We start from the raw sequence: 24,199 nt of genomic DNA on the forward strand, positions 1-24,199 counted from the left end.
TCAAACTGAACAGAGGTTGTTGCTGCATGCCATTTGATGGCTCTGTTGATGACACCTTCCATCACTTTACTGATGGAGTGTAGAGATGGGAGATATAGATTTGATTTGTGAACAGGATGTACTTGGGCAATTATCTACATTGTTTGTGTAAAAGCAACATCTACGTTACAAAAAAGGTAGAGCTTTAAGTTTGTCTGAATATGTACTCATCCAGGCCAGCAGAAGCATATTCATCATTCACATTATGCAAATCAGGAAGACCTCTTGCCACATTAAAACTAAATTCTCTCATAGTCTTTTAACTACATTATTGATGTGGCTGATTCTATTACACTTCTGGTCAATGGTGACCACAGTTGGTTATTTCCAGCCATCAAAATGTCAATGTAAAGTCAAGATGTTATGGCTCTCTTGTGGAAGATGGTACCATTAATACCCATGTAACATTACTGGTTACTTGACAATACCCAGATTTGAGTATTGTCTAAGTCTTGCAATACGCAAGGACAGACTGTTTCGATATCTAAGGAATTACAAACAGAACTGACACATTGTCTCCATAATAAGTGGAGATGTTTGCTGATGGATGTAATGTTTTGACGTAACAGCTGAAGTCAGCTGAGGCTAGGATACTGCGCTGAGAAATGCCTATAAAAACAAACAAGGGAAGGGAGATAATAATCTGGCATGTAAGCAAAAGGGTCATAGAAGAGTTGAGTAGGCACAATCTACAGCTGAAAACAAATGCTGGAGGTTACAGCAGGTCAGGCAGCATCCACGGAGAGACAGCAAGCTAACGTGGAGTCTAGATGACCCTTCAGAGCTGAAGTGAAGTGAAGTGTGGGTGGGGCAGCATTTATACTATAGCTGGAGGGTGCGGGGGTGGGGGTGGTTGGGTATAGAGTGCTGGGGGAGAAAAGATGTTGATATTTCAGATTCAGTGATTGGAATGTGAGAATGGCAGAACAATGGGGTGTCTAACTGCCAAACTGGAAAGACTTCCATCCTGCCACTCCAGTGGGACTGAGAGAGGACATGGTGACAAAGAACGCAAGTAAAGGCAAAAGAAAGGGAAGAAATGGGAGTTGGTTCACAATTTGAAGGTGTTGAACACAGTATCAAGTCCAGAAGGCTGTAAAGTGCCTAGTCTGAAGAGGAGATGTTGTTCCTCCAGGTTTGCGCCGTGATTCACTGGAGCACTGTGGCATACCAAGGACAAACAAACGGGCATGCCAGCAGGACGCTGTGTTAAAACAACCAGCTACGGGAAGGCCGGAATCATGCATGCGCACAGACCGGAGGTGTTCTGCAAAGCAGTCACCCAGTCTGCGTTTGTACAGTAGACCACATTAGGCATAGCAAATACAATACACAAGATTGGAGGTGGTACAGGTGAAAGGCTGCTTCACCTGGAAGGACTTTAGGCCTTTGGATGGTGAGCAGGGAGGTGGTGAAGGGCAGGTGTTATACCCTGTGGTTAGATAAGAAGGCACCATGGGAAATTGAGGGGGGTGGTGGTGTTAGTGGTTGATGAATTGACTAGAGTGTCCCAGAGGGAATGACCTCTAAGAAATGCAGATGAGGGAAGGGAAGGAAAGGGAAAATGTGTTTGATGTTGGCAATCTGGAGTTGTCTGAATGGCGGAGAATGATCCTTTGAATACAGCGGATGATTGGATGAAAAATGAGGACAAGGGGTACCTGATCACACTGTTGAGCGATGGGAAGGGGCACAGGTGATAGGTCAGATGCTGCTGAGGGCCCTGTCAACCACAGTGGGTGGGAAACAACAGTTATGCAAGAAGCAAGCCACATCAGCACTGTTTTGGAAGGTGGCATCATCCGAACAGATGTGCCATAGGTGAAGGAACTGCTTCTGATTAGAAGATATTTGCAACATAGAGTTCAGCTCAGCAACAAGCTTCACATTTCTTTCAAAAAGTTTTGCATTCAAATACCTACCTTTCATTTTGGAGTGAGTCTTCAGTAGAGGGTCAAGACAAACAGCACTAGGCCACCAAGGACGTCTACTAAATTTCACCCATACCAAATCTCCAACCTCAAATTTCACTGGAATCACCTTCTTCCGCCTTCCAGCGCACTGAAATCAAAATTACTTAAATCAGAATAATGTCTCATGTATATTGTTTCTCATAAAATTCTCAAAAGTTTTGAAGTATAAATCAGGGACAAGCAGTCAAGTTATTTCAATCAAAACCCAAATACAACTTCATATTGCAAGGTGCCTTTATTATAACCAAGGGGAAGTGGTGCATTATAGAAAGAAATATTGAAATAACAACTGAGCTTTTACACCCGACTTGCATTATCAGTTGTTTATGAAAAAATTACACAAACATGTCTAAGGATGCAAATGATGCCTCATTGTTTAACATTTCAATGATAATGGAAAATAAAATTCAAAGTGTGTTTAAATCTCTGGAAAGAAGTTCACAAAAATTAGGCAATTGCATCCTTGACCAAAAGATATCTTTGGTGCAATGACAATTTATTCTCAAACATCCGTGTTGACAATAACAGTCATCATCCCCTTTACTATGCTTCTGAAAAGAGCATCAACTTTTTTTGTTTAAAAGCAAAAAGTAAAACTGCACATTTTATGTACATGGGATAGTTCAAAAATGGTCAGTGAGTTAATAATTTCAGAAAAATTCTAATTAAATTTGAGCCACAAAAAAGTGGTTTTTAAATTTTGAGATTTGCGAGCAAAGATTCTTCACCCTTTGTTTTTAATACACCAAAAAGATAGATAAATCTGGAAGGGATTTTGAATAGAACGGATTCTGTTTTCCAAACATCTGTAAACAGGTGACATTAGCCTACCGCGGTAATTAGTAAATAGCTTAGTTAGGAAGTCTGCAGGCCTGGGTAACTGATTTAAATTGTCCGGCAGACTTTCCGCTCTAATTAATATGGAAGGCAAAAACAGGTTTAGAAATATAACACTCCCTAATAGCCATGCTAATAAATAGCTGTAAAATTAGTCAGGTTTTTAACCCAAAAGATACAAGAGTAAACTTCAGCAATACTAACAATGTAGAAGAACTCCTGGTAGTTATTTTATTTAAGCCAAGGTTACTTTATTTTGTACTGCAGGTAAGCAAGTTGCACTGACTGAAAAGCAAGTCTATTCATAAATGCTGAACCCAGTGCAGATAAACGTGCTTGACAAATCACATCTAGCATGACTTAACAGGACATTCCTCGGTCTGCCTTCAAACAAATCAGAGAGCTATGCATACGGTTCACCTCATAATAGGGTACTATTATTACACTTTTGAGCAAAGCTACTGCATTGCGTGAGTCGTTCTGCCATGAAAATGGTGTAGGACACTCATGAGAAAGCTAATGTCATGTGTTCAGGAAAGCATCTCCAACCGACCCAAATTTGTAATAGCATTTTACAAATGCAAATCAAGTTACTTCCTTTCTTGGAGAGGAATAGCAGCATAATACAGCACCCAAAAACTCTACACAGCAGCAAAAATTGTCCAAGAGGGAACTTGGCAGCTGTGGATTAAATGTTAGGAGCGATGACCATAAACAAGTTACGGTCTATAATGCCAGTGCCTGAAAAGGTAATAGAAGCAGGTTCAATTGTAACAAGTGGCAGCGCTCGCGATTTGGAGTCAGACGGTTGCAGAATCAAGTTCCTCTCCAGAGGTTTCAGCACATAATTCAAGACTGACACTTCACTGCAGTACTAGGACAGCACTATACTATCAGATGATACATTGAACCTATGAGATGAATGAAAAAGATTCTATGACACTATTTGAAGTGCAGAATAGGTTTCCCAGTCCCTTAACCAATTTTTAGCCCTCAGTCAACACCCACCAACAGATATGTTCCTATATTCCATCGCTGTTTATGGCAGCTTGCCTTGCATGTTAACAGTTGCAGTAACTACTGTTTTAAAAGTACTTTTAAAACAGTAGTCATTAGCATGATGGGCTGGATGACTTTCTTCTCTGCTACATAATGAGACAAAAAAAGGAATTAAGTTTGTGGAGACATTTGAAGTAGAAGATTGATGTCTCTTAATTTTGCATTCTAAAACAAAATATACCATTGCTGAAAATAAAATGGGGACATAGTGATGCTTTAGTTTAAGTGTAGAACTTGAGAATGGATTGAAAGTAAGCAGGCGAGTATGGTAATCACATTTATGCTGTTTATAACAGGAGTAAAAGGTACACCCTCTCGAAGTGCTAGACCTTCGTTGGAGAAGGTTTTGAAGGACTGCACGTGGTATTTGCTGTGTTGCATGATTTTCTCTAACCATAGATTTACTCAATGCCCCTTAAAATGATTTTCCATCATTCGGCAGTTTAGTGAATCACAACGGGCCTGAATAGAGTAGATAGTGGGAAACAATTCACATTGATTTAAAGCGAATGGCAGAAAAAGCAACAGTGACATAAGGGTTTTTTTTTTGAAGAAGCAACAAGCAATTAGGAACTGGAATACACTGCCCATGAATGTGAAGACGACAGATTCAATTGAGGCTTTCAAGAAGGAATCAGATGATTATTTGGAGAGAAACAAAACATGCACAGCTGTCAGATAAAGTAACTGGATGCGTTGAAGATTGCTAGCCCAGTAATAACGGTGTCCAACCAGTCCATGTATTCCAAAGTGCTGGAATTGACAAGGCAAACACAGTGGGCAAAAATAAAAATTGACAAGACTGAACAAAGAAGGAACAAGATTACCAGGCAGAAAATAATTGGAAAAAAGTTTAAATGAATTCAAGGCTTTTAAAAACAAAATCAAACAAAAACAGGATTTAAAAGAGAACTGATGCACAGAACTGAATACTAAACCAAGAAAATCAAACAACCAAATAGAAAACAAAACAGAAACAGAAATGCCAATGATTAAAAGTAAACAGCAGTAAAGGGAGGAAACAAACACAAGGCTACACTGAAGGAGCAATAAGAAGCCATGAAGCTCTTATTCTGCCAATCAGTAGATTAGGGTTGATCTGCAACTATTCCATATCCTCACATTTGGCTCTAAAAACACCTACACACTTCATAATTAAAATTAACTGATTTAAAACAAATTGCAGATTGTGGAAGAAAAGTGTCCAATAGTCTCCAAATTGGTATGTGAAAGTGTGTTTTCTACTTTCACTGACTCAGAAGGTGTGGCTGAAACATTCTGATGTACCCTATTGACCAGATCACCACTGCCAAGTTTTTGGATTAATTTCATACAAATTAATCCTTGGAATACAGATATCATTCTAAATCTATGTTGCAATACTAACAAGGTTTATGTATTCCTTCTAAGACACAGTGTCCAGAACTGCTGTCAACACTCCAGGGTATGATTTAACCAAGCCTTTGAATGGCTAAAAAGCATGACTTTTACTCCCCGGGATTCTATTTTCTAGCTGTTAAATCATAGGCGTTTTGATTACTTTGTGAACCTCCTCATGACATGTTAGTAAACTGTGCATCGGACTCTAAAGTCCCCAAACACCAGCTTCTAAATTTTCACCAGTCACAAAATACAACATTGTCCTTTTTAGGTCCAAAGTGGTTGATCTCACTGTCACTTCTTTTGAAATCCATCTGTCAACTTCCGACCTTTCACTTAACCTAATCAATATTGCTATGTAATTTTGAATTTCCATCTTCATAGTTTACAACATTTTTGCCATTTGAACCCCATGTGGTTCAATGTCCTTTAGGGAAAGGAAATCTCCCATTCTTAGCTGGGATTCAGCCTTCATATGACTCCAAGACCACAGCAATGTGGTTGAATCTGAACTGTCATCTGGACAATTAGGATCAGGCACTAACACCCACACCCCATGAAATGATTTTAAAAAAACAAAGTCGTCATTAATAAATACATAGTTGACATATTTTCATCTCTATGGTATCTTTCATAACCTCAATGTACCAAATGTTTTGTAGATTGAAATGTAGTTTTCTTCCTGCTAATACATCTTTCATGTGTTGACTGAATCATTTTGCAGAAACGATGTCCAGCATGCTATCAATGCAAAGAAAAAAAATCAGCCACTTAAAACTCATCTGTCAAAGATTCACCAGGAAAACAGGACCTTGTAGCACTGCCAGTCATTCAATCATGAGCTGTGTATAGCTAATACGTGAATCAATAAAATACCACCTTCACTTGAGGTGGGGGGTGGGGGAAGAGAACAGGGCCTCAACTTTGTCTCATCTAACAGAAGATAGATCGTCAATACAATACTAGAGTTAGAGTTAATAAAAAATTTGCTGTATTTTTCTATTGCTACACAAGCTCAGTACCCATATTTCATTATGCTCACAAAGTTATGCATCCTGAGACACACTTGTAAATTTGTCTAGTATTTTGTTTAAAAATGCCAACTTTCATCTTGTTGCTTCAAATGTTTTTTTATTTCAAGCAATTTTTCTTGATAAAAAATTTTCAGGTTAAAGGTTGCTGACTGCTTCTTGGGAAGTCAGCTTCTCTTCTGCCTCCCACTATGCAGAGCTACTGCACATTGATGCATTCAAGATATTGAGGTGATTAAAAAAACAGGACTTTTTGTCAAATGCACTGTTACTGATTAAGGCAGAGTCAATATCAACATTTAAGAGCATGTTACAGGAAATAAATAGGGGCAAGAGGGTTAGGACAATACCATCTTCAGAGTCCAGGCACCAACTCGGACAGATCAGGCCGAAATATCAGGTTCCATATTGTAGTTTGCTTATCATGATCCAGAGTCAGATGGCAGTCTGCTTTAGCCATATTGACCTTGTTCAGCATGGTCATACTTCATATTTTTCCCCTTTTTCTTTTTTTAAAAACACTCATCCACCAACGTGTATTTATGTAAAATTTTTAATATGGCATACTGCCCAACACACGATGTCCTTCATTTTTGAACACTGTTTGCTCAGAACTTATTTCATTACTAAAAAGGTACTTAAACATTCATCTCTGCTGGAATCTAACAGTTATTTCATTTGTATTTTGTTTCAAGATTGTTCCTGGTCAGTTATTAGAAAAACAAAGATCTGAAGGTAGATAATGGCTGGGACCAGATGCCCAACACCCCAGAGTTCTGAAGGAGATAGCTGAAGAAATGTGGACATCTTCCAGGAATCACCAAAGTCAGGGAGGGTCCTAGAGGACTGGAAAATCACTAATGTAAGAGGGGGGTAAAGCAAAAGACAGGACATTACAGGCCGATTAGTCTGACCACAGTCACTTAAAGATTTGAGTCCATTGTGAAGGATGAGATTTTTGAATACTTGGAAGTGCTTGGTAAAATATGGCAAAGTCAGCATGACTCCATCAAGGGGAGGTCATGCCTGACAAATCTGTTAGAATGCTTTGAGGTAACAGGGAGGTTAGATGAAGGACAGCCAAAGGATGATACCTAGTTGGACCACCACAAGGCCTTTGACAAGGTGCCCAAAAGGAGGCTCCGGAGTAAGATAAGGGCACATGGTGTTAGATGCAAGGCACCAGCATGGATAGATGATGAGCTGCCTGGCAGAAAACAGACAGTGGGGATAAGAGGGTCCTTCTCAGTATGGCAACCAGTGACTAGTGGTGTTCCACAAGGGTCAGTGTTGGGACCACAACTTTTCACTTTATACATTAATGATCTAGATGAGGGCACTGAAGGCATTCTGGCTAGGTTTGCAGACGGTACAAAGATAGGTGGAGTGGCAGGTAGAATTGAGGAGGCAGGGAGGCTGCAGAAGGATTTAGACAGGATAGGAGAGGGGACAAAGAAGTGGCAGATGGAGTACAACGTGAGAAAATGTGAGATCATGGACTTTGGTAGTAAGAATAGAGAGACTATTTGCTAAATGGGGAGAAAATTCAGAAAATCTGAAGTGCAAAAGAGACTTGGGAGTCCTAGTCCAGGATTTTCTTAATGTTAACTTGCAGGTTGAGTCAGTAGTTAGGAAAGCAAATACAATATTGGCATTTATTTTGCGAAAACTAGAGTATAAAAGCAGGAACGCACTTCCGAGAAGTTGAAAGGCTCTGCTTTGACGACAATTAGAATATTGAGCAATTTTGGGCCCCATATCTCAGGAAGAATGTACTGGCCCTGGAGCAGGTCCAGGAGGTTCACAAGAATGATCCTAGGAATGAAAGGCTTAATATACGAGGAACATTTGAGGACTCTGGATCTATACTCAATACAGTTTGGAAAGATGAGAGAGCATCTAATTCAAACTTACAGAATACTGAAAGGTCTGGATAGAATGGACATTGGGAAGATATTTCCACTAACAGGAGCGATTAGGACCCGAGGGCATAGCTTTCATTCTAAAGGATCTCCCTTTTGTCTCTGTAAAGGGAAAACTTCTTCAGTCAGAGAGTAGTGAATCTTTGGAATTCATTGCCACAGAAGGCAGTGGAGGCCATGTCATTGAGTACATTTAAGACGGAGATAGACAAGAGTCTTGATTGTCAAGGAGAATCAAGGATTATGGGGAGAAGGCAGCAGAATGGAGTTGAGAAACTTACCAGGCATGATTGAATGGCAGAGCAGACTCAATGGGCCAAATTTCTGCTCCTACGTCTCATGGCTCTATCATGAGCACCTCAAAATGGATATCCTTCTACCACTCCCTTCCCTTTTTGTCCAGAAGGATTTACTTTTATTGTTTAAAGTTGCACTGATTCCAGCATTGGTTGCATTTTAACAAGTAAATCAAGCTAACTTTTTTGACATACTCCTACTTTGTAGGGGTTTAGAACATAGAACAGTATAGCACAGAACAGGCCCTTCGGCCCACGATGTTGTGCCGAACTTTTATCCTAATCCTAAGGTCTATCTAACCTCCACCCCTATCTTATACTATCATCCATATGCCTAGCTAGTAGCCGCTTAAATGCCCCTTGGTGAAGATCTGGGGAAGGATCAGCAATTGAACTTTTTCTAACTTCAGGCTTCAAAACTTCTGGACTGCTCTGGAAAGCAGGTTTTTGTACTGGTGTAAACTGGAGTAAAATCTGCCCCTAATGTGCTTTTTTCTTTGATGCAAGAAAATCTACATCTTCTTAAAATTGTCTCAAAATTTATGCAAATGCATTCTAATGAACAATCACCCTGAAATGCAAATTGTTTTTCTTCACAAATGAGAGATGTCTGACCTGCTGAATACCCCAGTCCTTTTCATTTTCGTTAAAAATTCCTAGACAACTTTCAACATCAAGAAAACACTGGTTTGGACAACAAAATAAAAAAAAACTGCAGATGAAGATCTGAAACAAAAATAGGAATTGTTGAAGAAATTCAGCAAGTCTGGCAGCATCTGTGGATGGAACGCAAAAGGTAACATTCCAGTCAGTGACACTTCTTCGGAAGTGCGTTTCTGAAGTAGTGTCACTAGACTCAAAACATGAGCTTTGCTTTGCTTTCTGTCCACAGATGCTGCCAGACTGCTGAATTTCTCCAACAGTTAGTTTTTATTTCTGGTTTGGACAAAACTGACTACGTGGCAGGATCCAACTCAAGTCTGATTTTCTAATCTTTCATGAGATTTCCATTCACATTGATCAGTTTACTGTCCTTTGCTCTACCACTGAAACATTTCAGTCTCCTTCTGGCTTATAACCAATGCTGACAACTGAAGTAATTGCCACATTAGCCAATATTGTAAATAGTTTACTGTATTCCAAAAAAAACAAATATCCTTCAAATCTGCCATCTCTGCAAAGTATTTCCTCATCTCCAATCTTGCTTTCCTCTCCAAAGTCCTCGAATGTGGTATCATCCCCCGATCTCACCCATCTAAGCATGCTTGTTAAATCTTTTCAAATCAGGTTTCCAAACCTATCACAGTTCCAAAGTAGCTCCATCATAAACATTATTTTTATTTAACTGTGACAAAGACAAAGTTTCCCTTGCTGTCCTTTTCATCCCTGTCTGCCACATTAACACAATTGAATATACCATCATTCTGGTCAACAGGAAGCCCCCAGGATGTTGATAGTGGGGGACTCAGTGATGGTAACACCACTGAATGTCATAACTACATTTCAGTAGTTAGATTTTCTCTTATTTGTGATGGAGCACGTGTTAGGTTCCACTTGGCAGCCCAACTCTCCTAAAAATTCCTTTCCAAGATATGCACCATCCTAACTTGGAACTACATTGTTATTTCTTGGCTGTTACTGGGTCAAAATCCTGAAGCTCCCCAATAGCACTGTACCCGCAACCCAAGGATGGCAGTGATTCAAGAAGGCAGCTTACCATTACTTTCTCCACAGCAACTGAAAATGAGCAATAAGGAGACCAGTAAACGGCAGAGGTTGAATAAACAAATTGTATTGGCCTTCTGGTCAGTAGGCACTAATAGCATTCCAAAAATACTAAATAAGAAAGGGGTGGGGGGAAAAAAGGCAACAAGTAGCAAATACAATATGGTCTGCATAGACAAGTTGGACCAAAGGGTCTGTTTCTGTGAATGGCAACAACTAGAGATAAACTGCTAGGGAAACTAATAAGGCTAAAAATTGACATGTCCTTTAGGCCCGACAGGATACATCCTAGGATATTAGAAGAAATAACTACAGCCTTAGTGGCTACACTGGTAAGCTTCCAGGAATTTAGAAACTCTGGAAAGGTACTGGAGGTTTGGAAGACTACCAATGTAACAGCTTTATTCAAAAAAAAAGGGAAGTTTAAGAAAAAAAGTTACTACAGGTCAGTTAACTTAATACCAGTCATTGATTAAATTATGTATTTTTAAATTCTTTGCCGTTGCATTCTGTATAATAGATTCTAGCCTTTTATCAATCAGATTTAGTGTGGCTCCATGAAGCTGCACACAGAATCATGCCCAACAAATTTATTAGAGTTCTGAGGTGGTAACAAGCAAGGTAGATTAAGAGGAAGCAATGGATGAAATCTATTTAGATTTCCAGAAGGTGTTTGACAAACTAACATACTTTAGGCTACTTAATAAGATAAAAGTGCCAGTGGAGTTACAGATGATATATTAGCTTGGATAACTAATAAAAGGACAGTTGAGATAAGGGGAGCATTTTGACAATGGCAAACTTGTAACTAAGAGTGCCACAAGGACCAGTGCAGAGGCCACAATTTTTTTTTTTGATATATGTTAATAAATTGGATGAAAGTGAATGTACTATTACAAGGTTTGCAGATGACAAAATTAGGCAGGAAGTGGCAAGGATGACAGACTACACAGGGATATAGACAGGTTAAGCAAGTGAGCTTAAACTTTGCAGATGCAATACGATGTAGGAAAACATGGGGTCATGCGCTTTGGCCAAAAAAGAGAGGAGCTGAATATTATTTAAATGGAGAAAGTCTGCAGAAGGCTGTAACACAAAAGGATTAGGAGTCCTCATGCATAAGTCTCAAAAAGTTTGCACGTTAAGTCCAGCAGGTACTAGGGAAGGCAAATGAAATGTTAGCCTTTACTTCCAAGAGAACAGAGTACAAAGATAGGGATCTCTCCTTAACTATACTGGTACTAGTTAGACAACTGGAATACTACAAACAAACAGTTTTGGAGAATAAAGATATACTGGTAATGGAGACAGTCCAGAGAAAGTTCACCAAGTTGTTCCTAGGTATGGAGGGATTGTCTTGAGGAGAGTATTTTGGAACTGTCAGGTAATCTTATTGAAACATTCAAGATTCTTAGCAGCTAACCTGTCCCCTAAAAGGTTGCTTCTCCTTGTGGAAGGGTCTAGGACCAAAGGATTATAATCTCACATTAAGGGCTCAACTAGTTAAGACAAATGAGGAGGACTTTCTTCTGAGGGAGAATTCTTTGCCAGAGAGAGCACTGTCAAGGCTCAGTCATTAAAGTATATTCAAGACTGAGGTAGATTTTTAAGTCAGTAAGGGAATCAAGGATAATGGGGAAGGTAGTAAAGTTGAGCATTCTCAGATCAGCCATGATCTTGTTGAATGACAGATCAGACTTGGACTGAATGGCTTATTTCTGCTTCAATTGCTTAACACAGCATGTAATGCTCCGCAATCATTGATGTGCATATCCCACAAACTAGCAAACATTAGGTAGTGCTACTCTCACCTGGTTCAATTCTTAGGTGTCTAATCTTATACACAGTATCTCTTGCAATGGCCCACCTCTAAGGGCAGCACAGTGGCTAGTACTACTGCGTCAGAGCCAGGGATCTGGGTTCAATTCCAGCCTTTCAGTTGTTTCAGCAGCGGGAGTCCGGGAGGAAGCGCGAGGGCAGCCTGGGAAGGTGAGCTTTTCGATTATAAAAGTCTTACCGCGCGTGACTCCATTTTTGGAGTGAGGTAATATATTTGGGCGGTTGCTTCACCCAAAACACTACCTAGGTAGTGTCTCCCACCCATCCTCCTCCTCTAACCAAAAAAAAAGTTCTGAGCGCTGATTTGGTAAGGCTACTAGTTTTTTTTTTATTTGTCTGTTTGGGAATTCAGAACAGTGGGAATGGATGTTAGGGCAGTTGTATGCTCCTCCTGTAGAATGTGGGAGGTAAGGGTCACCACTAGTGTCCCCACTGACTTCATCTGCGGGAAATGCACTCAACTCCAGCTCCTCGGAAACCGTGTTAGGGAACTGGAGCTGGAGCTGGATGAACTTCGGATCATTCGGGAGGCTGAGGGGGTAATTGAGAGGAGTTACGGGGAGGTAGTCACACCTCAGGTACAAGAAAAAAGTAGATGCGTTACAGTCAGACAGTGCAGGGATCCCCTGTGGCCATTCCCCTCAAAAACAAGTATACCGTTTTGGATACTGTTGGGGGGGGACGACTTACCAGGGGTAAGCCATGGGGTACAGGTCTCTGGCACAGAGTCTGTCCCTGTTGCTCAGAAGGGAAGGGGGGAGAGGAGGAGAGCATTAGTCATTGGGGACTCCATAGTTAGGGGGACAGATAGGAGATTCTGTGGGAACGAGAGAGACTCGCGGTTGGTGTGTTGCCTCCCAGGTGCCAGGGTCCGTGATGTCTCAGATAGTGTTTTCGGGATCCTTAAGGAGGAGGGGGAGCAGCCCCAAGTTGTGGTCCACATAGGCACCAACGACATAGGTAGGAAAAGGGATGGGGACGTAAGGCAGAAATTCAAGGAGCTAGGGTGGAAGCTTAGAGCTAGAACAAAAACAAACAGAGTTGTTATCTCTGGTTTGTTACCCGTGCCACGTGCTAGCGAGGCAAGGAATAGGGAGAGAGAGAAGTTGAACACGTGGCTACAGGGATGGTGCAGGAGGGAGGGATTCAGACACCTGGATAATTGGGGGTCATTCTGGGATAGGTAGGACCTCTACAAACGGGATGGTCTACACCTGAACCAGAGGGGTACCAATATCCTGGGGGGGAAATTTGCTAATGCTCTTCGGGAGGGTTTAAACTAATTCAACAGGGGGATGGGAACCTGAATTGTAGCTCCAGTGTACAAGAGGTTGAGAGTAATGAGGTCATAAATAAGGTTTCAAGGTCGCAGGAGTGTACCGGCAGGCAGGAAGGTGGTTTGAAGTGTGTCTACTTCAATGCCAGGAGCATCCGGAATAAGGTGGGTGAACTTGCAGCATGGGTTGGTACCTGGGACTTCGATGTTGTGGCCATTTCGGAGACATGGATAGAGCAGGGACAGGAATGGTTGTTGCAGGTTCCGGGGTTTAGATGTTTCAGTAAGATCAGGGAAGGTGGTAAAAGAGGGGGAAGTGTGGCATTGTTAGTCAAGGACAGTATTACGGTGGCAGAAAGGACGTTTGATGACAACTCGTCTACTGAGGTAGTATGGGCTGAGGTTAGAACCAGGAAAGGAGAGGTCACCCTGTTGGGAGTTTTCTATAGGCCTCCGAAAAGTTCCAGAGATGTAGAGGAAAAGATTGCAAAGATGATTCTGGATAGGAGCGAAAGTAACAGGGTAGTTGTTATGGGGGACTTCAACTTTCCAAATATTGACTGGAAACACTATAGTTCGAGTACTTCAGATGGGTCAGTTTTTGTCCAATGTGTGCAGGAGGGTTTCCTGACACAGTATGTAGATGGGCCAACAAGAGGCGAGGCCACATTGGATTTGGTACTGGGTAATGAACCAGGCCAGGTGTTAGATTTGGAGGTAGGTGAGCACTTTGGTGATAGTGACCACAATTCAGTTACGGTTACTTTAGCGATGGAAAGGGATCGGTATATACCGCAGGGCAAGAGTTATAGCTGGGGGAAAGGCAATTATGAGGCTATGAGGCGATGAGGCAAGATTTAGGATGCATAGGATGGAGAAGGAAACTGCAGGGGCTGGGCACAATTGAAATGTGGAGCTTGTTCAAGGAACAGCTACTGCATGTCCTTGAGAAGTACGTACCTCAGGCAGGGAGGAAGTGGTCGAGCGAGGGAACCGTGGTTTACTAAAGAAGTTGAATCTCTTGTCAAGAGGAAGAGGGAGGCTTATGTAGAGATGAGGCATGAAGGCTCAGTTAGGGTGCTTGAGAGTTACAAGTTAGCCAGGAAGGACCTAAAGAGAGAGCTAAGAAGAGCCAGGAGGGGACATGAGAAGTCTTTAGCAGGTAGGATCAAGGAAAACCCTAAAGCTTTCTATAGGTATGTCAGGAATAACAGAATGACTACAGTAAGATTGGGGCCGGTCAAGGGCAGTAGTGGGAAGTTGTGCATGGAGTCCGAAGAGATAGGAGAGGTGCTAAATGAATATTTTTTGTCAGTATTCACGCAGGAAAGAGACAATGTAGTCAAGGAGAATACTGAGATACAGTCTATTAGACTGGACAGGATTGAGGTTCATAAGGAGGAGGTGTTAGCAATTCTGGAAGGTGTGAAAATAGATAAGTCCCCTGGGCCGGATGGGATTTATCCTAGGATTCTCTGGAAGCTAGAGAAGAGATTGCAGAGCCTTTGGCTTTGATCTTTATGTCGTCATTGTCTTCAGGAATAGTGCCAGAAGACTGGAGACTAGCAAACGTTATCCCCTTGTTCAAGAAGGGGAGTAGAGACAACCCTGGTAATTATAGACCAGTGAGCCTTACTTCGGTTGTGGGTAAAGTGTTGGAAAGGATTATAAGAGATAGGATTTATAATCATTTAGAAAGGAATAATTTGATTAGGGATAGTCAACACGGTTTTGTGAAGGGTAGGTCGTGCCTCACAAACCTTATTGAGTTCTTCGAGAAGGTGACCAAACAGGTGGATGAGGGTAAAGCGGTTGATGTGGTGTATTTGGATTTCAGTAAAGCGTTTGATAAGGTTCCCCATGGTAGGCTATTGCAGAAAATACGGAGGCATGGGATTGAAGGGGATTTAGCAGTTTGGATCAGAAATTGGCTAGCTGTAAGACTACAGAGGGTGGTGATTGATGGGAAATGTTCATCCTGGAGTTCAGTTACTAGTGGTGTACCTCAAGGATCTGTTTTGGGGCCACTGCTGTTTGTCATTTTTATAAATGACCTGGATGAAGGCGTAGAAGGATGGGTTAGTAAATTTGCGGATGACACCAAAGTCGGTGGAGTTGTGGATAGTGCGGAAGGATGTTGCAGGTTACAGAGGGACATAGATAAGCTGCAGAGCTGGGCTGAGAGGTGGCAAATGGAGTTTAATGCGGAAAAGTGTGAGGTGATTCACTTTGGAAGGAGTAACAGGAATACAGAGTACTGGGCTAATGGTAAGATTCTTGGTAGTGTGGACGAGCAGAAAGATATCGGTGTCCATGTGCATAGATCACTGAAAGTTGCCACCCAGGTTGGTAGCATTGTTAAGAAGGCGTACAGTATGCTAGGTTTTATTGGTAGAGGCTTTGAGTTTCGGAGCCATGAGGTCATGTTGCAGCTGTACAAAACTCTGGTGCGGCCGCACTTGGAGTATTGCGTACAGTTCTGGTCACCGCATTATAGGAAGGATGTGGAAGCATTGGAAAGGGTGCAGAGGAGATGTACCAGGATGTTGCCTGGTATGGAGGGAAGGTCTTATGAGGAAAGGCTGAGGGATTTGAGGCTGTTTTCGTTAGAGAGAAGAAGGTTAAGAGGTGACTTGATAGAGACATACAAGATGATCAGAGGATTAGATAGGGTGGACAGTGGGAGCCTTTTTCCTCGGATGGTGATGGCTAGCTTTAAATTGAGGGGTGATAGATATAAGACAGATGTCAGAGGTAGGTTCTTTACTCAGAGTAGTAAGGGCGTGGAATGCCCTGCCTGCAAAAATAGTAGACTCGCCCACTTTAAGGGCATTTAAATGGTCATTGGATAAACATATGGATGATAATGGAATAGTTTAGGTTAGATGGGCTTCAGATTGGTTTCACAGGTCGGCGCAACATCGTGGGCCGAAGGGCCTGTACTGCGCTGTAATGTTCTATGTTCTATGTTCTTGGATGACTATATGTCGAGTTTGCACATTCTCCCAGGGTCTGCGTGGGTTTCCTCCCATAGTCCAAAACTGTGCAAGTTAAGTGGACTGGCCATGGTAAATTTTCCATAACGTCTAGTGATGTGCAGGCTAGGTGGGTTAGCCATGGGAAATACAGGGTTATGGGGATAGGGTATGTGGCAGGTCTGTGTGGGTTGCTCTTGTGGGGTTGGTGGACATGGGTCAAGTGGCTTGCTTCCACACTGCAAGGAATTTATGCATACCTTTTGACCCACTTCTCAACACCATCATTGCTACATTACCAGATACTTTCTAAACTCCAGTTTTGAATGTGCAGAAATGTACATTAAATATTCACAAGACTGAAGCCATATTTCAATCCCACTCCAAATAGTTTCAACTCCATTCCTCTGCCCGACAAGTCCAAGATTAAACCAGTCCATTTGCAACCTTGACGTCACATTTAATCCTAATCTTGACATGATTGCACGGTCACCAAGACCAAGACCATCTTTATTTCCATTTCTATAGCATTGTTCAACTTCACTCTTCTCAGCTCATTCGCTGACTCAAGCTCATTCAAGCTTTGGTCACCACACTACCAGAAGGAAGCAGATGCTTTGGAGTGTGTTCATAAAAGGTTTAGCAGGATGCTGCCTGGTGTGGGTGATTTCAGCTACGAAGATACGTTGAATAGACTGGATTTTTTTCAGTGGACACAGGTTCAAGATACAGTGGAGTGGAGGGTTTCCAAATAAAGAGATGTGCAAGGCAAGGTTTACCACACAAAGGATGGCAAATACCGGGAAAGTGTTGCCAGAGTGGTGGTGGAAGCAGGCAATTGCAGCATTCAAGAAACATCTGGACACATACATGATTAGGAAGGGAGTAGAGGAATATGGATCCTGTAAGTGAAGACTGTTTCAATATGGAAGGGCAAAATATGCTGGCACAGCGTTTGGACAGCCAAAGGCCCTTTGTTGTGTTGTATTGTTCTGTGTTCTTTATCGTCTTTAGACGATTCCAATATACTTATGGCCAGTAAATAACATTCAATCTTGCTTAAACCAGAGGTCATTCCAAAACTCTGCAACCAGTACCTTCACTCTTTTCATATCCCATTCCCTCAAGCAATATATAGATTTTGAAATGCTCATTCTTGCTTTCAAGCCTCTCCATGGCCTCACCTCTTCCTTTCTATGCAATCTCCTCCAGCCATAGGCTTTTTATTAGGAAATTGGTTTCTTGAGCATCTTTAATCTTAAATTTTACTCCACCACTGATGGCAACTGAAGACATGGCTTTGGCCTTAAACTCTGAAATTGCCTCTTAACATCTTTGTGCTAAGGGGACTGTGACACAGTGGTAATGTCTATACTACTGGCTGATGTCCCATCTGCTTCAGATAGGAGCCAAAACCTGTCAAAACATTGATTAAAAAAATGTCTGCTCATTTCTGCTTCTGTATTTTACCACATTTCATTCAAGTCTCTACACTTCAGATTTTTTGATTTCTGAACAAGCATCTTTTACAGTGCAGTATCACTTTCTCCCCTCCATAATACCTCAGTGAAATGCTTTGGGATTTCTTGTATGTCATGTCCTCAAGCCATTGATTATTACTTACTCTAGATATGGTCACTCAACAGGTAAAAAAGCTAAAAATTACACCTTCTAGGAAGGAACTCCCTTGCATATTTACAGGAAGAGCTCAAATTCCCTATTCACTTCCTATGCAATCCTCAAATTACATGAATTGCCATGCAGCTGTCCAACAGGGTGAATGCAATTCATGGCATGGCATTAAGCAATGTTTGATAGAGATTGCTAAAAGCAGCCCTTACAATGTATGTGCAATGCATACCACATTAATTAATTTCGTTTAATATTTATATCAAAGTTAGACTCTGCATGCAAGCAAAACTCACGCTCTTCCTTCCTTCCACTGGAACGGGTGGTGGATAAAAGGCTATCTTGTTGTCCACTTTCTGTTCAGATTCATGGGAGGGACTGTATTTAATACTTTTCTTTCTCATTCTTTTTGCTCTGTGCGATACTGGTATTTCGACCTCTTTGATAACAGACGAATGATCTTGAGAATCCTTCGCATCCTCTGTTTCCACCTCACTACAGATGGATGATTCAAACATCATCTTTCCATTCATAACCAACTTAGTTATCTTTAACTTTAGCTCTGGAGAACCATTTTGGGTAGAATCAGATACTGGAGGAGTGCATCTGCCTTCATCAATTGCACAACAATCCCGGGTAGGAGAGCCCTCAGGTGATTCAGACCACTGTTTTGTCTCTGGGGTCTCAGAAAACCTTGTAGGAATCATAGAAGCCAGATCTTGAAGTCGGCGCAACGGAATATAGGGCGGTACTGAAACATGTCCATTAAATGCAGACTGTGCACCATCCTTTGAGTCAGTAGACAATTGAACAGCACTTCTGTCCTGCAGATTACAACACTCTTGTTCACAAATATTCTGTCCTGGCCTGCAACTTCGATCATTAATTTCAGAAACATCAAAACCCAATGAATTTGGGAACTGTTGCGGATTAGCAAAAGGCAAAGCACTGCCTGACAATTCATATTCACAGGAACGATCCATCTTGCCCTCGAGATATTCTAAGAGAAGAAAAAGTAATAGGTTACAGAACTGTCAAATCTATAAGCCTTTAAAATGTTAAGGACAGTGCACGTGAAATAGCTGTTCAGAAGACTTTGAAAGATAACCAGAAATAGGAGACCATTTGGCCCCTCACGCTTACTTTGCCATTCAATAAGATCATGGATTTAATTCTGCTTTTCTGACTCCTCTCATCTCGTGACTCTCACTTCCCCACCACCCCCAACCAAGGAACCTTGGACCTCTTTATAGATCAAAAATCTGTATAACTTGGTCTTGACTGTATCAGTGTTGCAGGGCTGATTAGTGGGAGCCAAACATCTACAAACTACACAGAGCTTTGTAGTGTTTGCCCTCAGTTGTCCTTTAGGGAAGTCTGTTGTTCTTACCCGCTCGGGCCAAGATGTGACTCCTTACCCACAATGTGGACGACTCCTAACCGGTTGTCTCTGGGCCATTTCAGGGAGCAGATAGCACAATCAGTCAAAGTGCAACTAGAAATGTGCAACAAATGCTGGGCTTGCTAACAATACCCACAACCATACAAGAATAGAAAAGTGAATTGAAATTTACCTCTTCCAGCGCTCACTTTTAAGCAGCAACATACACCTGCCTTATATCCTTGAACTAATACAGCATTTTTAAAGCTGTCAGCCATGACTCAAATCTCATCTTTGATTAGGAAGTGATGTTTGAACCCATAACTCCAGCAAGACTAGCATGCCAGTCCAGTACTACATTATGGTAGCACTGCTAGATGTGTTATCTTTGGATAAGACGCTAAACACTGCACATATGCCTGGACATTAGGTTTCATGCTACAACTCAAAAGAAAGGTACCATAGGCCACTCAACAACTTAGTCAACAATTATTCCTGAATACCAATGAAAAGCAATTTGCTAGTCACCTATTTTGCTTCTGCCGAGGGACAGTGCTGTGAAAATTGTTGCCACATTTCCCTATATTGAAAAATTATTGCAGAAAGAGAAAGACACGTCGCTGAAGCTGTTTGTTCTGCACTCCTAAGGGGGGGGAAAAATGTATGAATGCTAAAATTTAAAAACTTACTAACCACAATTTAACCTATGGAGGAACAGGGTTGTTGTGCTTGTTTGAAATTTGACCTTCTTGCATTTGTCTGTGAAGGAAGCAAGCCAAAAAGCTCCAGCATCATGTTTTGTTTCAGTAATGTTGATTTATTGTTCAGCAATACACAAATTTTGTACTTTAGGGGTTGGTCAGTTCAGTTGGCTGGATGATTGGTTTGTGATGCAATGATGCCAACAATATGGGTTCAATTACCACACTGCCTAACGTTACCATAAAGGACTCTCCTCTTCAACCTTTCCACTCACCAGAGGAGTGATGACTCTCAGGTTAAACCTCCATCATGCATCTCAACCTTGCAGGACTTTATCCAACTGCCAGTTGAAAGTACTTCATTGACTGTGAAATGCATTGGAAAACCAAGTTCATAAGTTTTACCATACAAAATCTTGTCTGGGACTGGCAAACCCACAAAACAAATTGTCAAATCAATATTTTTATTCCAACTAAACTTCTTTAAATACAAAATTTCTATTCATCTTTTTGACAAAGAATTGAATAGAATCAAGGCTTCTGAATTTGGGAAAAGAACTACATAAAAAGATGTTCGTGTATACATAGGTCCCAGCAAAGCAACCGTAGCCTTGTGACCAATTTGTCATAAAATTGGTAAATCTAATTGGAAAGTATTTTTGCCAAAGTTGAAAAAACAAGTTTACATCTGATCAGCTCAATTTATTCACCAATTTCCTGATCCGTCAGTGAAGGCAACATGTCATGAACAAGACTTCTGTACAAAGTCCTTGCTTAGAATTAAATTTCAAAAACAATATGACTGCTTCGAGTGCAAGTTTATGTAATGGCATATACGGACGAGTTAGAGTACGTAGAACCTCTGGATGATAATCAGCATTTTTGTTGATTGAATAATGCTGATTTATTCTCTAGTCACCCAATTGCTTTTCTAAAACTTTTTCACTCAGTAATCATGAATAATTTTTGAACAAAGAAGTTTTTGAATGACAAGTTGAATTGTAGAGTAGAATTATATCAGAATCCCTACAGTGTGGAAACAAGCCCTTTGGCCAAACAAGTCCACAGAAACCCTCACAGCATTGCATCCAGACCCAGCCCCCCTACCCTTTTTCTGTAATCCACTTAATCTACACATCCCTGAACAGTATGGAATAATTCAGCATGGCCAATCCACCTAGCCTGCACATCATTGGACTGTGGGAGGAAACCAGAGCACCCAGTGGAAACCCATGCAATCATAGGGAGAACATGCAAACTCCAGACACAATCACCCAAGAATGGAATCAAACACTGGTCCCTGGCACAGCTAGGCAGCAGTGTTAACCATTGAGCCACCGTGCCACCCAAAACAAAGGGGCAGTCATTTCGCCCTACCTAACAAATTCCAATATCTTATCCACCACTTTCATACATTCCTTTCGCCCCTCCTGTCCCTCACGCTGTTTTTACTCACTATCTTCCTTTCCTTGGTTCTTGACCAACTGTATTACCCCACCCATTGCACATGCACTGCAGCACTCCATGTGACACTTGCTACCACATACACTAAACTCTGTCCCTTAAGTAAACCCATTAGACTTCTCCATCTGACTAATCAAAACAGTCCACAAACATTCAAACAAAAAAAAAAAAAAAGAGAGACTGTTGGAAAACTCAGATCTGAAAGCATCTGTGGAGAGGGAAACTAGCATTAATGTTTCAGGTCTAGTGACCCTTCTTCTGAACTGACCGCAGCTAGGAAAAGGTTGCTATTTATGCAGAAGAAGAAGTGAACGATAGGACGAGGGCGAGGGATAGCTTTATTAGACACCGTGTGGCAAAATGGTCAACTCAATCCAACAAAACTAGGAAGCTTTGTCATTTCAATAGCGTAGCACAAGACTCTCACATTTATTGGAAATATGCCTCCATTGACAGACTGCACAAAAGATAAATTGGGTGCTTTGACCATTGCTATCAATTCTTAAAAAGAAAAAAAAATAGAAAACTGAAAAAAATGCAAGAGTGTGGACTTTCGGAGACCTCTTACAGCCAGTACAAGCCAACTGAACTGAGTATCAGCCAATCTTATGATGCTTTGAAAACAGGCAATCATATTGCAAGCTCATCCCAAAAATTGGCCTTCAATAATCAATGTTCTAGTTTTTGTAAACAGATAACCAACAGCAGGGTTGAGTGGAAAGGAGGCAAACAATGATCCAGCATTGAAATCTTCAGTACAAAATGAAGGGACAATCAAGGCACAACTTGAAAGGCATTTCAATGACATGTCCACCAGCTCAATGATCAATATCTATTAAAAACGTTCCTATTATGTTACATACTTTTAAAGCAAAAAACACTAGCAATAAAACAAAATAACTTCCAAGACTAAACAACTAGCTCAGACTAAATCTAGACAGAACAAAATAAAACAGAACGCATTGAAGGTTGATAATTTACTTTATAACAGTAACAAATTGCCAAACAAAAATCTGGAAAACTCTGGGCACAAAATGTCTAAAGGGAGAAAATCATTATGCTCAAAAAAAACCCATTTCTGTTTGCAGCAGAACCAGTACATCAGCATGTAAAAGGTTATAAAAACAGAAGTTGCTGGAAAAGCTCAGCAGGTCTGGCAACATTTGTAAAGAGAAATCACAGTTACTGTTTCAAGTCTGGTGAGCCTTCCTCAGAACTGTTCTGACCAGGGTCACCAGACCCAAAATGTTAACTGATTTTTTTTCTTCAGATGCTACCAGACCTGCTGAGCTTTTCCAGCAACTTCTGTTTTTGCATCGGATTTACAGTTCTGCAGTTCTTTTGGTTTAAATTAGTTGGTCTTCGTAAACGATTCACTGGGAAACAGTAATCATATTACAACGGAATTATCTATTAATTTTGAATACAACATACAAAATCTGAGGAGTTAAACAAAGTCAACTGGACGTTGACAAAGTCAAAGGCTCCTTTAAAACCAAAATACATTTAAATAAATATTTTTAAAATTCCATAGAATGATAAAAATTGGCAATAAAGATCTATTACAGTTTACAGTTTAGATTAAAAGACGTAAAAGGTTACAAAGATTAGTAGTAATGCATGAGGACTGAAATGATTTTAAAAGCCAGAAGGGGAGTCAAAGTTAACAGGGAAAATAAGTAACAAAAGTAAACAAGCCAGGAATAGAAAACCACATTACAAGAAAAGTGGCTAAAGCAAGCATTAGCCCCTTAGAGGTAGAGGCAGCAGAAATTAGTGTGAGGAATGAGGAAATGGCAGAGACAGGCAAAAATATTTGTTCAATATCTTCACAGTCGAAGACTCAAAATTACACAAAGAAGGTAACGTATGAAATAGCAAGAGTGAATACATTGACATATTAATATCAGGAAAGACAAAGTATCAAAAAATTAACAAACTAATATCCAAAATCACTAGAACACAGTGGCATATACCCAGAATTCTAAGAGACACTTATTCAAAGTGGCAAATGAATGTTGAGAGAGTCAGGTATATTTGCAGAAGGAAAAGTGTTAGATGCAAGTATAACAAGCAAATAGAATTTGGCCTTTATTCTAATACTCAAATCACCTGGCAATAAAGGAGAATTGGTACCACTGTATACAGCTGAGAAAAGTGTAAATGGAGTCTAGTGACCCTTCATGAAAAATTCCGACAAAGGGTCACTGAACTTGAAATGTTAACTGTTTTCTCTTTTTCTCCTACAGATGCTGCCACACCTGCTGTGTTTCTCCAGTACATAGTTTTTGTTTAAGATTTCTAGCATCTGCAGTTCTGCATTTAGTTGAGGAAAGCTCATCTGGAGTGTCACATGCAATGTTTGTCTCCATATTTGAAAGGGCACATCTGCATCAGAGGCAATGATGTAAAAAAAAAGTTAACCAGATAGGACAATCTGTCCATCCCTAAAGCTAATACATGGGCAGAATAAATTGGGCCTGTCATTTCTAGAGTTTGAAAGAATGAAAGGTGATAGTGTATCTTCCAAATTTACACTGATATACGTACGATTCTAAATACCTCAAGTAGAATTAGCAGAATTCAATAACCTCAACATTAAAATTGAGGTCACAAAATGCAAGGAACACATTCATTTTCTAGACAGTATTTAGACATGTACAAGAGAACGC

General features: G+C 40.8%; 1 protein-coding gene across 3 annotated transcripts in view; it reads right to left on the reverse strand.

Moving 5' to 3' along the window:
* Positions 1 to 24,199, reverse strand: part of LOC109914322 (fibroblast growth factor receptor 4-like) — a 272,492-nt gene that overhangs the window by 17,936 nt on the left and 230,357 nt on the right. The window lies entirely within an intron of this gene.

The sequence above is a fragment of the Rhincodon typus genome, chromosome 12, assembly GCF_021869965.1.
Source record: "Rhincodon typus isolate 14 chromosome 12, sRhiTyp1.1, whole genome shotgun sequence".
NCBI classification, from domain to species: Eukaryota; Metazoa; Chordata; class Chondrichthyes; order Orectolobiformes; family Rhincodontidae; genus Rhincodon; species Rhincodon typus.